Below are 13,537 nucleotides of genomic sequence, written 5' to 3'. Positions count from 1 at the left end.
GCGTCACTCCATGTAGGGTCTTGGCGAAGCCAAAATGCCCAACGGTGGGGGAGTCGTGGCACTGATGGAGGACCCTCTCGCAGAGGGATCTAGAAGGCACACAGACCCGGCTGGAATGGTAAAGCAGGCCACCTCACAAAGAGAAGGGGGTAGAGTGGGGGGGGGCGGAGGCTAGCCCCAATTCCTCCACTTTTGTGTGGACAAAAGTATCCTGAGCCTGTGCAGAGTGAAGGAGCTCCTCCCAAGAGCAAGGCACCACAGCTGCCACCAGGCTCTGGGGGGGAAGAATCAAAGGGGAGGGGATTTCCCTCACCCCCTGGCTGGAGGTCAAGCTTACAAGAAAGAGCATCTGCTTGTAGGTTGTCGGAGGCCTTCACATGGCAAATCTTAAGGTGGAACTGGGAAAAAAAAGTCTGCCGCTGGTTTAAGGCACAGGCTGTCTGAAGATGTTGCAGGTTGTGATGGTCGGTTCTAACTTTGACTGGGTGCTGTGCCCCCTCCAGAAGATGACGCCAGGTCTCCAAAGCGGACTTGATGGCCAACAGTTCCTTCTCCCCGATGGTATAATTCCTCTCAGACATGTTCAGCTTCCTAGAGTGGCAGGCGCAGGGTTGCAACCTGCCACCCGCCTGATCTGGCTGAAAAATCACCGCCCCCACCGCAAAGTCAGAGGCATCAGTTTGCACTACAAAAGGCTTCCTTGGGTCAGGATGTAACTGGATCGACTCAGAACTAAAAAGCTTCTTAAGTTCCTCGAAAGCGTGTTGGGCAGATGTTATCCAATGAAAAGGAGATTTCCTGCCCTTAAGGAGGTCCGTGAGAGGAGATGTCAGCCGAGCAAAGCTGGACAGGAACTTCCTGTAAAAATTAGCAAACCCCAGAAAATGTTGCAAGTCCTTCTTGGTGGATGGAGCCTGCCAGGAGAGGACAGCCTGGACCTTTGCAGGATCCATCCTGATACCGTCAGCTGAGATAATGTAGCCGAGATAGTCCAAAGAGGTTAGGTCAAACGCACATTTCTCCAGCTTGGCATAAAGATGGTGCTCGTGGAGGCGCTGGAGGATGGCGGAGACATGGTCCTGATGGGCGTGGGGGTCCTCAGAAAATATAAGTAAATCATCAAGATACACAATGAGGAAAGTGTCCAAATAGTCCCGGAAGATGGCATTCATAAAACGCGAAAACGTGGGGGGGGTGGGGGTGCGCAGGCGAGCCCAAAAGGCATCACTAGGTATTCATACACTCCGTACCGGGTGCCGAAACAGGTCTTCCACTCATCCCCCTCTCGGACGTGAATCAGATTGTAGGCGCCACGCAGGTCCAACTTTGTGAAAATCTTGGGTTGCCCCAGGCACTCCAGCATCTCAGGTATGAGGGGGAGGGGGTACTTGTCGGGGATCAAGATCGAATTCAACACTCTGAAATCGTGCACCGGGCAGAGTTCGCCCGATTTCTTGGACACAGACATGGTAGGGGCGCAGGCGGGGGAGGACGAGGGGTGAATGAAGCCACGTCTGAGGTTTGTGTCCAAAAACTCCTGCAGAGCTAGAAGTTCCGGCTCCAACATCGAATAGAGCCATCTAGCGGGGATGGTCGCCCCAGGAATGAGGTTAATGGCACAGTCAAAAGGGCGGTGGTGGTGGGGAGCTGGTTGGCCTCCTTCTTGTCGAAAACATCCCGAAAAGCTGCATACTTCTCTGGGAGGATCATGGTGGCTGAAGAACTGCCAAAAGCAGATGAGGAGGGGGAGGAAAGGGTTAAGGAGGGCTGGGACTGGCACCTCAGTCGGGAGGCAATGCTCCCAGTAGTAGGGAGAAGCAAACTCCACATGCCGAAGCCCCCAAGAAATCTGAGGATTATGCTTAGAGAGCCAGGAAACACCCAGCACGATTGGGTATTGGGGAACCTTGGCCAAGTGAAACTGAATCTGCTCAACATTGGACTGGGCGCGCAGACTGAGTGGAGCTGTAATCTGGGTCACCGCGCCCGAAGAAAGAGGACGCCCATCGATGGTGTCCACTGCCAAGGGGGCAGGAAGAGGCAGGGTAGGAATCTTGTGGAAGAGAGCGAATGTTTCATCCATGAAACTGGTCGTAGCCCCAGAGTCCACTAAAGCTAGGGCCTCCACCCCACCCCACTGGGAGGAGTGGAGGTGAACATGCAATAGCAGATGGGAGGGTGGGTGGGGGTTGCGGAAGGCATCCACCTGGTGGGGAACCGATCCCCACACTGGAGACCCCCAACAGGCTTAGGGGGCAGCCTAATCAGGCCTGGGGACGAGGAGGAGGAGGAAGGAGAGGGGGGGGGAGGCAATGAGTCTGTGGGTCTAGCATGGCAGGTTTTGGCAAAATGTCCCAACTTTCCACACCGAAACCATTGATGCTCTGCACGCCACCGCTCTAGTTCCTTCAGTGGCAGCGGGGCTGGGGTAGCTCCCAGCTGCATCGGGGTCTCCTCCGCCCCCACCGCAGGGGTGGGGGGGAGGGGGCAGGAAATGTGGGGGAATGGGAGGAGGGAAATCTCAGCCCCCGGCACCCAACCGGGTCCGCCGGTGCCCCTCCAGCCAACTATCTATCTGGAGGCAGGTCTGGATGAGGTCCTCCAAAGTAGGTGGGCTAGGTGTGTGCGCCAACTCATCCAAGAGCTCGTCGTTCAAACCATCCAAAAACTGAGCCACTAGCATAGCAGCATTCCACTGTAAATCCTGCATCAGCAAGCAAAAAGTTGTCGCGTAGCTGGAAATTGAAAAAGGGTGAAAAAGAAAAGCATGTCTGAATGCAACTGGGTTGAGTCCTGATGAAAGGTAGTATCACACTTCCTGTAGCCTGGATGATGGAGCATCTGTTGGATAAGGCTTGAATGACTAGAACCAGACAAAAGTATTTTCAGATAATTGGATCACTATGTGTTGTGGTGGTGTGTGTGTCCATCCTACTTTCACCTCTGGGAAAGGGCTTCGCAGGGTCTTGTAGTGTTCCAAAAATCTGTCAACCCTGTTTGACCAGGACAGTGGTACAAAAGAAATATGCTATATGCACACACACACACACACCATGTGATGTGATCTTTTTCTTCTTTTTTAATTATCTCTCTCCAGCTTACGTCTTTGCATCTAAATGGTTCACTAACTGATAAAGGTTTTGATCCCTGCTGCAAAAGGAATCCCAACTCTGAAATATAAGAGGCGGTTTTGGCCCCACATATTCCTGATAGAGGGGGCTCACTTGAGGGTGTCTTGCTCAAGAGCCCTCAAAAACCTGGAGCCTGCTGAATCTCTTGAGTAACTAAACAAAAGATTATGGAAGGGTTGGCATACAGTGGGTGATATTACCAACACATATCCACAGGAATGTGAAAGAATACAATATTGTGGGAAGAAACATGATGCTCTAATTGCCTGCATATACTCTATTAACACCTTGATGCTCCACACATTGCATTGGAAGTATGCCTCAGTGATTTCAGTGGAAGTCATTTTTAATTGGACCATAGGAAACTGTGTTCTACTGCATCAGATCACTGGTCCATCTGTCTACACTGAGTGGCAGTGGCGCTCTAGGGTTTCGGATTCCAGGGAATTGCCAGGGATTGCACTTGTCACCTTCTGCTTGCAAAGCATGCAGTTTACCATGGCCCTTCCCCAATTATATATACATAATTGTGGCGCACGCGCGCGCACGCACACACACACACAATGCACATTCCTTCCTCCACAACTTGAAAGGGTGATGTCTAGATTTAGATGGTACCAGTCACAGCCTTCATCAAATACCATTTTTTACTATACCAGGTTAAAGTTAAGGCCAAAATAACAGTGCGTTCCCCCTGCCCTGATTGGAAACTGAATTTGTCTATCTACATTAATTTCCTTGTTGTAAGTGTAAGTAAAACCATTGTGTTTGGGATGGAGGGGGGAAAGTAATTAGACAAATAATGTAACACCATCTGCTAAATGGTTCTTATGAAACTCAACGTATTGACTTGCTGTTTTTGTATGATTATGTTGCACGATCAGTTTAAGGCACAGAGATATGTATCTTGGATTTTATATACAGTAGCAAATCTACTGGCCTGCAGAGTTAACTGATGTAAATAGAAAGCAGCATAGGAACAGTTTATAGCACCTGTTATTTATTTTCCTTCTAAGCAGGACAATCAAAATGGCAGCAATTTATGTCCTATTCAAACATCTGGTTTCAATAATGATGATAGAAACAAACATATCTACCTGCTGCTAGTTGGTTTCACCTTTCCTGGCATCCAGAAGTTCTAAAACAGTTCTCCTGGATTGTTGCAGAGTGCCACTTCCCATGTTCACTTACTGTTGGGGTCTGGGATGCAACAAAAGCCCTATTTGGACCTTCTCGATACATCGAGTAAACACAGAAGGGAGAAATGTTGCATGTGCCGACACTGCATGTTGTTGTTAGCCCTGATATATGTGCTTTAATTGTTTGAATCCAATTATTGTTTTGCCTAACTACATAGATCTTCTGCTTGCGTAAGTTGGTACACTCACTTTCCATTACAGAAACAGCTTTTGGGGAGTATAGGTGACATACTGGGGTTGGAGGGGATCAGCAAAAATTGGGTGCCCCAACTTGAGTGGAAATGCTTTCTGCTAAGCAAAAACCACCACTGGATACAATCTAATGCCCAGTAATCTTAAGAGTCTTTGAGCATGCCTAATTTTTCCTGCACAATAATGTTAATTATACTAAGAGACTCAAAGCCATATTGCTGTTCTGATGTATGTAAGCAAAAACAACCACCTTGTTTTCTAAATTGTACTTTTCTTTTGTTCTTTCCTCCTATCCAGGAAGCTCTTAGATCTTTGTAATAGTCAAAACATTATGCTTTTCTTGCTTCACAAGAAAGAAACAATTGTTGTTGTTGTTGTTGTTTTAAAAAATAACCTTATTAATAAACCAGCCAGTAAGTTGTCACAACGTGAAAGAGAATTAACAACAGAGGATATAAATTTGTACTCCTGTGGGCATTCATGAAATGTCATCACATCTTTTAAGAAGACAGGATGTACTGCATGTATAGTAGAAAGGCAATTAGAAGGATAATTATTTTTCTGTTTGTTTAGTGCCTAGAAATTGTTGTGCAAATATTTGTGGTCTCTGTAAAAATGGGATAAAAAGGTATAGCTATTTTCAGTAAAAGGCAGACATTTCCAGTGAAATAAGAAACAAATTCTATAGTTATGCTTTGATGACAATTTCCCCCCCCCAATATCATCTAGGGATGTGGGGGAGGGCCTTCTCTGCTGTAGCACCCTGGTTGTGGAATGCCCTCCCCTTGGAGGCCCGATTGGCACAGACATTGGTTTCATTTCAGCACCAAGTAAACACAGGGTTTTTTTTACCAAAGCCTTTGAGAGCTAAATGCATTCCCTAAAGTAGCACACTGTTTTAAATGTTTTATTGTTTTAGATTTTAATTGGTATTAGCTTGTTTAATGGTTTAATATGTTTTTAGATGTTTAAATTGTTGTTTTGTACTGTTTAAACTGATTTTATTTGTACACCGCCCTGAGATCTTAATGATAAATGGGAGGATATAAATGTTTTAAATAAAAAATAAATAAAACAATCTATTTATAAAATCCTTCAAATGCCATTATTGGATGATAAGCCATCCTATGAGCAGGCATGCGAGACTGATTTAGGTGAGTCTTTGGAAGAAGATGACGGGCAGTGTATTTGGATTTCTTTTGCATCTTTATCAACAAATACTAATATAAAGGAAGCACAGTAAAAGTTCTGAGTAGATGATACATTACTCCTGCAAGGCTTCACTTTATACATCCACATTACAGTCAATATTGTTGGAAGGGGTGTGGCCACATTGGTTCATACTTTCATCTTTGGTAGGAATGTTCTTCAGTGAGGGAGTTTTGGAACATAGGTCCCATCTATATGGGTGGGATGACCCACTATATGGGTGGGATGACGCTTTGACCCCCCACCCTGTCGCAACTATGCAGTAATGCGGCTTTGAATCAGCATGCCCTGCGATATACTCATGATGTACTGCGCACTTCCCTAACAGACTTGCCGTGCCTTTTTTTTTTGCCATTATATTGAAACATGCAGCTGTGCAGTCCCGTGAGTGTGGGGGTGCGACCCTTCAGTGGCTGTTTTGTATTTGAGGGGCTCTGCTGTGTCTTTCTGATCCTTTTTAGGTAAAAAGTGGGTGTTTTGTGCTCCTTCATTTCCACACCATCAGTTTGTCAGTTCCCCAGTCTGACACTCTTATGATGGTTCGCACTCACAAGCGTGAGTGGTATGTGCCCAGCCTTCACTCCAAAATGGTGGCCAGAGCGATGTTGTTCCTCCCCCAAGACCCCGCCCCCCAGCCTTTGGGTACTGAGTCCCAAAGCAACCGTTGTGAAGATACGAAGTTACAAAAATGTGCGAAAGTGTGATTAAATAGATGAAAACATCCCTCTACAACTGCGCAGCCATGAAAGGATGGGGGAAAGTAAAGGGGCATCACAGAGTGACGCAGGCACTATGCACACCTACAACACACCCACTGCAAAATGCGAAGTCAGTTTGGGGAAAGGACAGATGGCTCACAACTGCAGGGAAACCCGTAGCAAACAAAAAACATTGCAGCAAAACGACTCCTTAGAACTCCGCATTTTCAAGTCGAAACCCACAGATGGCTGCGAAGTTGCGACTGCATCATATCACAAGGGACCTCGACTCTCACTCACCCCAGAATGAAAGCTGGGTGCAGATGGGCCCCACTGGTAACTCCTAAAGCAATACTGCTTCATCTTGAACCTAATGATCCTGGATTCCTGCATAAATACCTTTTAAAACAATTGGATACAGCTGCAAAGTTATGTGTAACATGTAACTGGAAGTCCTCAAAGGAACCAACTAAAGAGCAGTGGATTAATAGAAGTGGAAGACTATGAGTATGTATAAATTTACTCAGCAAGTGCAGCAAGCAAAGAATCTTAATTTTAAGAAAGATATTATGGCACAATGGTTTCCATTTATTTCCTTTGTTGGAGATCTTCACATTTTTGATCAAATCTCAACTGAGTACAGTTGCCTTTGTTTTTTTCTTACTACTACACCACACACACACACACTAACACGCCCTCACATATACTCCTTATATATGCTCCCTAACTTGTATTTTCATTCTTTCATTAGATAGTGACCACCTACCTAAGTAATTTTATTGTAGATGTTCCATAAGCATATCTGTTATAGACTAAGAATTATAATTAGTGAATTCCTTTGTTTCTTTAGTGATTTTGATTTATTATGTACTTCTTTTTGTTGCTTGTATTTTGTTAACCTTATTTCAAAATAAAATAAAATAAAATTTCATGATCAAAAATAAATATTTCCCTAATTTCTTATGTGGAATTTACAATGGCTACTTTTTATCTTTGGGGAGGGCCTGAGTGGCTGCACTGGGCTTGAGATGTCACAGGTTACACAGCCATCACAATAAGGAATGGAACCTGGGCTGGGGCTGGGGATTGCTTCAGTTCTCAATGGCTGATAATTCCAAAAGACAAATTAAATAGGCTGCAATCTAGGACACAATTGAGAGGGAGCAAAACTTAACCCTCACTGGGTCCACCAAGAATTTGGCTTCACAAAGTGCCACCCAACCATGCAGGAAGAAATAATACACTAGACTTGGAGGTCAATGGTGCAGTGGAGTGCAATTATATTTTCCTGTAGATTGAGAAGCATTTGGAGTTCCAAATTATATGTGAGTACATGCTATACAAATATAAAGGGTTGGATCTGGAAGACTAAGGATGTAATCCTATACATGTTTAGACAAAAAAAAGTCCTAAAACCCCCAGCATTCCCCAGCCAGCATGTCCGTATGGGGAATGCTCGGAGCTGGACTTTTCCCTGTCTAAACATGCGTAGGATTGCACCCTATGTTAGTTGCACTTAGTTCCTCTTGAAATCAATGCAACATAAGCCATGACTAACTTTTCACATTGATCTCAGTGGGACCTACGTGTAACTCACTTAGTTGGGATACAAACCATAGAATGAGTAATTATTTTAGCTAGAATATTATAAAGTGTGTAATTCAGCCTTCCCCAATCTGGTGCCCTCCAGATGTTTTGGACTACAGCTCTCATCTTTCCTTACCACTGACTGTGCTGCCTGGGGCTGATAATAGTTGTAGTCCCAGATATCTGGATGGCGCCCAGTTGGGTAAGGCTGGTGTAATGTTATCTTTTCTATATGCATTTCCAATGGAATCAGGTTCATAAATATATAAAAGAAAATGAATGGCACTATGGATTCTTTTTCTTGGATGAAATGATTTGGTCCATTTCTGAAATGACAGTGTAATATTTCCAACCAGCATAGACTTCAATGAGGTTTGGGCAGTGGAACTACTAACTGCTTCTCCTTGACACCTTCCTAATGACTCCCTGTTCTCTGCTCTGCTCCCATTGCCTCAACAGCACCATTGTATTGGAATTTCCTCACCTGCTCAACAGCATATGTAAAAAGACTACTAAATGAAAACAAACATGGTGGTATGATGGTAACAGAAGCTACAATGGGAAAGGACATCCCCACTTGTGACTGGCATCAATAAGGCTGAAATCCTGAACAACATACTAAGGAGTAAACCCCACTGAATACAATGGGACTTACTTTTGAGAAAACATGGGAAGATCATGCTTCGGATACTATGAGATCTCAAGCTTTGTACAGATAATCATTTAGGGCAGTATCCAACTGTGTCATTCCGTTAATGCAAATGATGTTGCGCCAGCGGAAAGTAGGTTCTGAACTATGTGCAAGAGAAGAATCCAACTAAAGTTAATTTGTGCAAGCACAGTTGTGCAAGTGGTTGTGCATTATGCTTGTGCAACCCATTGTGCATAACTGTTGTGCAACCCGTTGAGCTATGTGCAATGGGTTGCACAACAGGTTGCACAAAGGATTGCAGAAGCATAATGCACAACTGCTTGTGTAACCATGCTCGTGCAAATGTAACTTTAGTTGTTGCACAACTGGTTCCGCAAGTGTAATGTGCAACCACTTGCACAATGGAAAGATTCAGCGGAGCTCTGCTAGTGCTATTTGACTTTGTGGAATGACACTGTTGGATGCTGCCCTTAGAGATAATTGGTATAAAGCCAATCTAGTTTGAAAGTGAAGTTCATAATATTTCTCTGGGAAATTCATTTCCATACAATAATCTAAAGGCTACACTCCAAGTGAAAGTGAAAAAAGTGTAAAAACGTTCATTTCATATTATCATTCATGTACTGTAGATCAAGCAGAAGCTGTTAAAAGCTGTTATATTTTGCTGGAGGAAAAATCTGTATGCTAGCCCCCACTGATTAAAGATTGAACTCCTATTATTTTGCTGATTTTTTCTTATCAGAAGAATTTACGGTAAAGAGAACTTTGCTTTCTAAGAACATGCTTTGTGAAAAATATCTTATATTGTGGATCTACTGTATCTGCTGAATTATTTATTCTTTGTACATTATTCAAAGCTTGGGATCTCAACATTGATTTGCAAATGGGTTGCTATTCATTTAAGTTGTAAACACTGGATATATATTGTATAGCTTCCAGTTTACAAAAATGAATTTTAACCACAGCTCAGTGGTAGTGCATATGCTCTGCACATGCACATGCTCAATCCCTGGCATCTCCTGTTCAATGGATCAGGTAGCAGGTGATAGGAAAAACCTATGCCTAGAATCCTGTAGAGCCACTGACAATCAGAGTAGCAGGGCTGGCCCTACCATTAGGCATAGTGAGGTGGCTGTCTCAGGCGGGTGGGAGTGGCAGCAAGATATTGGAGGACAGAGCTGTGAGCGCTGTCACTGTGCAGCTTGTCCTGCACCCACTAAATTAGCTTGCTGTGATCAGGTGCAGTGGAAGATGTTGCCCTGTTGCCAGTACTGAAATAAGATTCAGCAGCCAGACCAGTCAACTTCTGTTCATGGAGCAGGAGGCATTTTGTCCTTTGCCTCAAAGCAGGCAACAAAACGCCTGGGGTCAGCTCTGCATAGTAGACTATGCAGGACTAAACTGACAAATTGGCTAATAAAGCAACTTTGTATTTTCCTAAAGGGGATCATGGACTTTTAAAAAGCTATAGTCCTAGCAACAACTGAAAAGAGCCCCCGTCTTCCCTAACCTCTGTAACTAAACACCCTCACCTCCATGCTTAGTCTTTTGACAATAATTTTAAAAGCCCACATTTTGGGTTTAGAAGCTCTGCTCCTTTTCCCTGAGCAATGGAACCCTCACTTAAATTTGATTAGAAAATAAGCTTCCTCACAATGTATTTGCCTGTCTAAGGCAGCAATCCTATCGAGATAGGCGGCCGCCTCCAAACTTGGAGGTGACCGCCTATCCAAAGCAGGGCAGGAGAAGCATGGAGAGGATTGTTCCCTCCACGCTCCTCCTGCCCTGCTTTTTCGGCTAAGCAGCTGATTGAGGCTGTCTAGCTGAGGCAGCATGGAGCAGGGAAGGAGGCTGCTGTACGACACATAGCTATGCTCTCCCTGCCCTGGAACACCCCTAGCCATGCCCCTTTTTGGCTGCTCTGCGTGCTTCTGGTGAGCGTGGAGGGCAGGGATGTTCCGCACTGCCTCTGAGGCAGCGCGGAAGTGGGGGGAGGTCAGTTCCCGGAAAACACCATATCCTATGGCCGTCTAGCTGCTGGCTAGCAGCCATAGGATTGCTCCCTAAGTGACCTGTCTAAAGATGCAATCCTATGCATGTTTAGACAGAAAAAAGGCCTACGACTAGGGATGTACAGACTGTGTAAAATCCACTCCATCTGTGTTTCGCGGATTGTCAGGCACCTTTCGTTAGGACATCCACCCACAGACGGATGCAAATATTTTTTTTGTCATGCGGAAAAATACGGAAATATTTACGTAAATATTTACAGAAGTATTTACGTCATTTACCTCAGTACATAACATTTAGCGTATTGTCCCCCATTCCATTCAACATTTCCTCAGCAGAAATGAACGTATTTTTCTATGGATTTATATGCATAAATTTAGGGAAAGTAAAAAAATCATCCGAAAGTCACTCTGCGTGGCCTGAGGGGGGCACTCCGCAGTAGACTCCACAGGTTGGATTCTTAGAAACCCGAGCTCATTTTAATCTGTCTCAAATTTCTCCAGCATCCCTACCTACAACACCCAGCATGTCCCAGCCAGCCATGTTAGCTGAGGCATACTGGGAGTTGCAGGCCTTTTGCTGTCTAAACATGAATAGGATTGTGCCTTAAGTGCTTTTTTGCAGACCTGGTACTGAAGTTATGACACCTGCACAACTTATGACCCACTAAGACCAACACAGTCCCCTAGCCAAGTATTGAGGACAGGGCCTTTTCAGTGTGAGTATCCAGGCTGTGGATATACCACCCTCTGGAGCTTCATATGGCTTCACCTGGAATTATTTACTTTAATGCTTTGAGTTTACATTTGTTGATGTTTTATTGTTGCATTCTGGTTTTAAAGTGTTTTACTTTGCAAACTGTGTTGGAGGCCCTTGGGCTGAAAAGAGGTACAGAAATACTAATAAAAATAATGTTATGACCTGCCTGCTGTTCAATTCCACAGCCCTAAACATAACTTTTTCAGCATAACCAGGTTTCGCATGCTTCCACTGGGTCACCATACATGGTTAGTGGGCTGCTCTTAGCTTAGACATACGGATGGATGGATCACCCTATTTCTGCATCCTATTTCCACATCGATTGCATATTTGAATTATGTTTATGCATTTTAGCCTAAAATACACATTTTAGTGCATTTATTTATTTACTACATTTCTATACTGCCCAATAGCTGAAGCTCTCCAGGTGGTTCACAACAATTAAAACCACAAAATACATAATAAAATTTGATATAAAACATAAATGTTTAAAACTACAGTATAAAAGTACAACCCAGAATAAAGCCTAGCAGCAACGCAGAGATTTAAAATACAATAATAGATTTAAAACAACAGAGCTAAAAGACTAAAATGCCTGGGAAAATAAAGAAGTCTTCACCTGGTGCCAGCAAGAGCACAACGTAGGTGCCAGGCAAGCCTTCATTTATTTTGAAATAAACTAGTTTAAGTTTTTTTATGCTGTTTGCTTACAAACAAAACAATCAAGATAATGTTCCCAATGGTGACTAAGATCCGAGCTGATGATGAATATAAAATGATGAATATAAAAAGGGTGTTGTGAAGGTTTGAGGCCTACAGAGGCAAAAGGAAAAATGGTCAAGCCTAGATATAGAGGCCTGGAGTTTTTTGTTGGGAGGGCATATTCCTGAGTAGTTTCATTTCTCCCCTTAAATTTCTGCTTGCTGTTCAATTCCACAGGCCTAAACAAAATTCCCCTGGTAAGTTTCATTTCTTCAGGATTTGGAGGGAGGAGGGTATAAAAAGAGAGAGTCAGTAAGAGAAACAAGAGCAATAGCAAGAGCAGAGCTGGAAGAGAGAGCAGGAAAAAGCAGCCTAGAAAAGTCTAAGTGCAGCTAAGGTACAGGAACTTCTGTTCTGCAACTTTTTAAGAAATGTGTTTTGTATCACTCAGCTCTATTATGTAAATACCTTTAGCTGTAATTTGTTTGCTTTAAATCTACTATAAACTGTAGTGGTTAAATCCTGTGTCTAAAGTGTCAGTCACCCCACGTCTACAGCCTAAACCCCACCTTATTGGGAAGGGGAAGTTTAAAAGAAGGAAGGTGGGACACTTAAGGAGGCAAGGGATTCTTAAGTGTGTGCTCCGGGGTTCCAGGTCATAAGTGGAACCTTGACAGGTGTACATAGACAATAGAATATACAAAGAGAAAAAAGGCCTCAAAAGCGCCAACAATGAAAATGTATTGCAACCCAATGTGTTTCAGAACAGATTTTTTCCTTGTTTTGGTGCCTCCCTTTTTGTTTTTATTTGTACACAGAAAATAAACAGAAAACAAGGATAGTGCAGTTCATAATGTAGTATGGAATCCTATAACATATCTTTAAATAAATATACATGCAGGTGGCTCACTGTTAGACAATAGAAGATACTGACTCTGAAAAATTGTTTTATATCTATTAATGACATTACATTAATACCAAACTTTGTTGTTGTTGTTGTTCAGTCGTTCAGTCGTGTCCGACTCTTCGTGACCCCATGGACCATAGCACGCCAGGCCTTCCTCTCCTGCGTTCTCTCCCGGAGCGTGCTCAAGTTCATATTCATTGCATCGGTGATGCTATCTAGCCATCTCATCCTCTGCTGTCCCCTTCTCCTTTTGCCTTCAGTCTTTCCCAGCATCAGGGTCTTTTCCAGAGAGTGTTCTCTTCGCATTAGGTGGCCAAAATATTTGAGCTTCAGCTTCAGTATCTGTCCTTCCAATGAGCAGTCAGGATTGATTTCCTTTAGGATTGACTGATTTGACCTCCTTGCAGTCCAGGGGACTCGTAAGAGTCTTCTCCAACACCACAGTTCGAAAGCATCAATTCTTCGGCGCTCAGCCTTCCTTATAGTCCAGC

The sequence above is a fragment of the Heloderma suspectum genome, chromosome 3 (genome assembly GCF_057233095.1).
Source record: "Heloderma suspectum isolate Gila_16-S chromosome 3, 16-S_ref, whole genome shotgun sequence".
Classification (NCBI taxonomy): domain Eukaryota; kingdom Metazoa; phylum Chordata; class Lepidosauria; order Squamata; family Helodermatidae; genus Heloderma; species Heloderma suspectum.
This window is presented reverse-complemented; position numbering follows the sequence as displayed.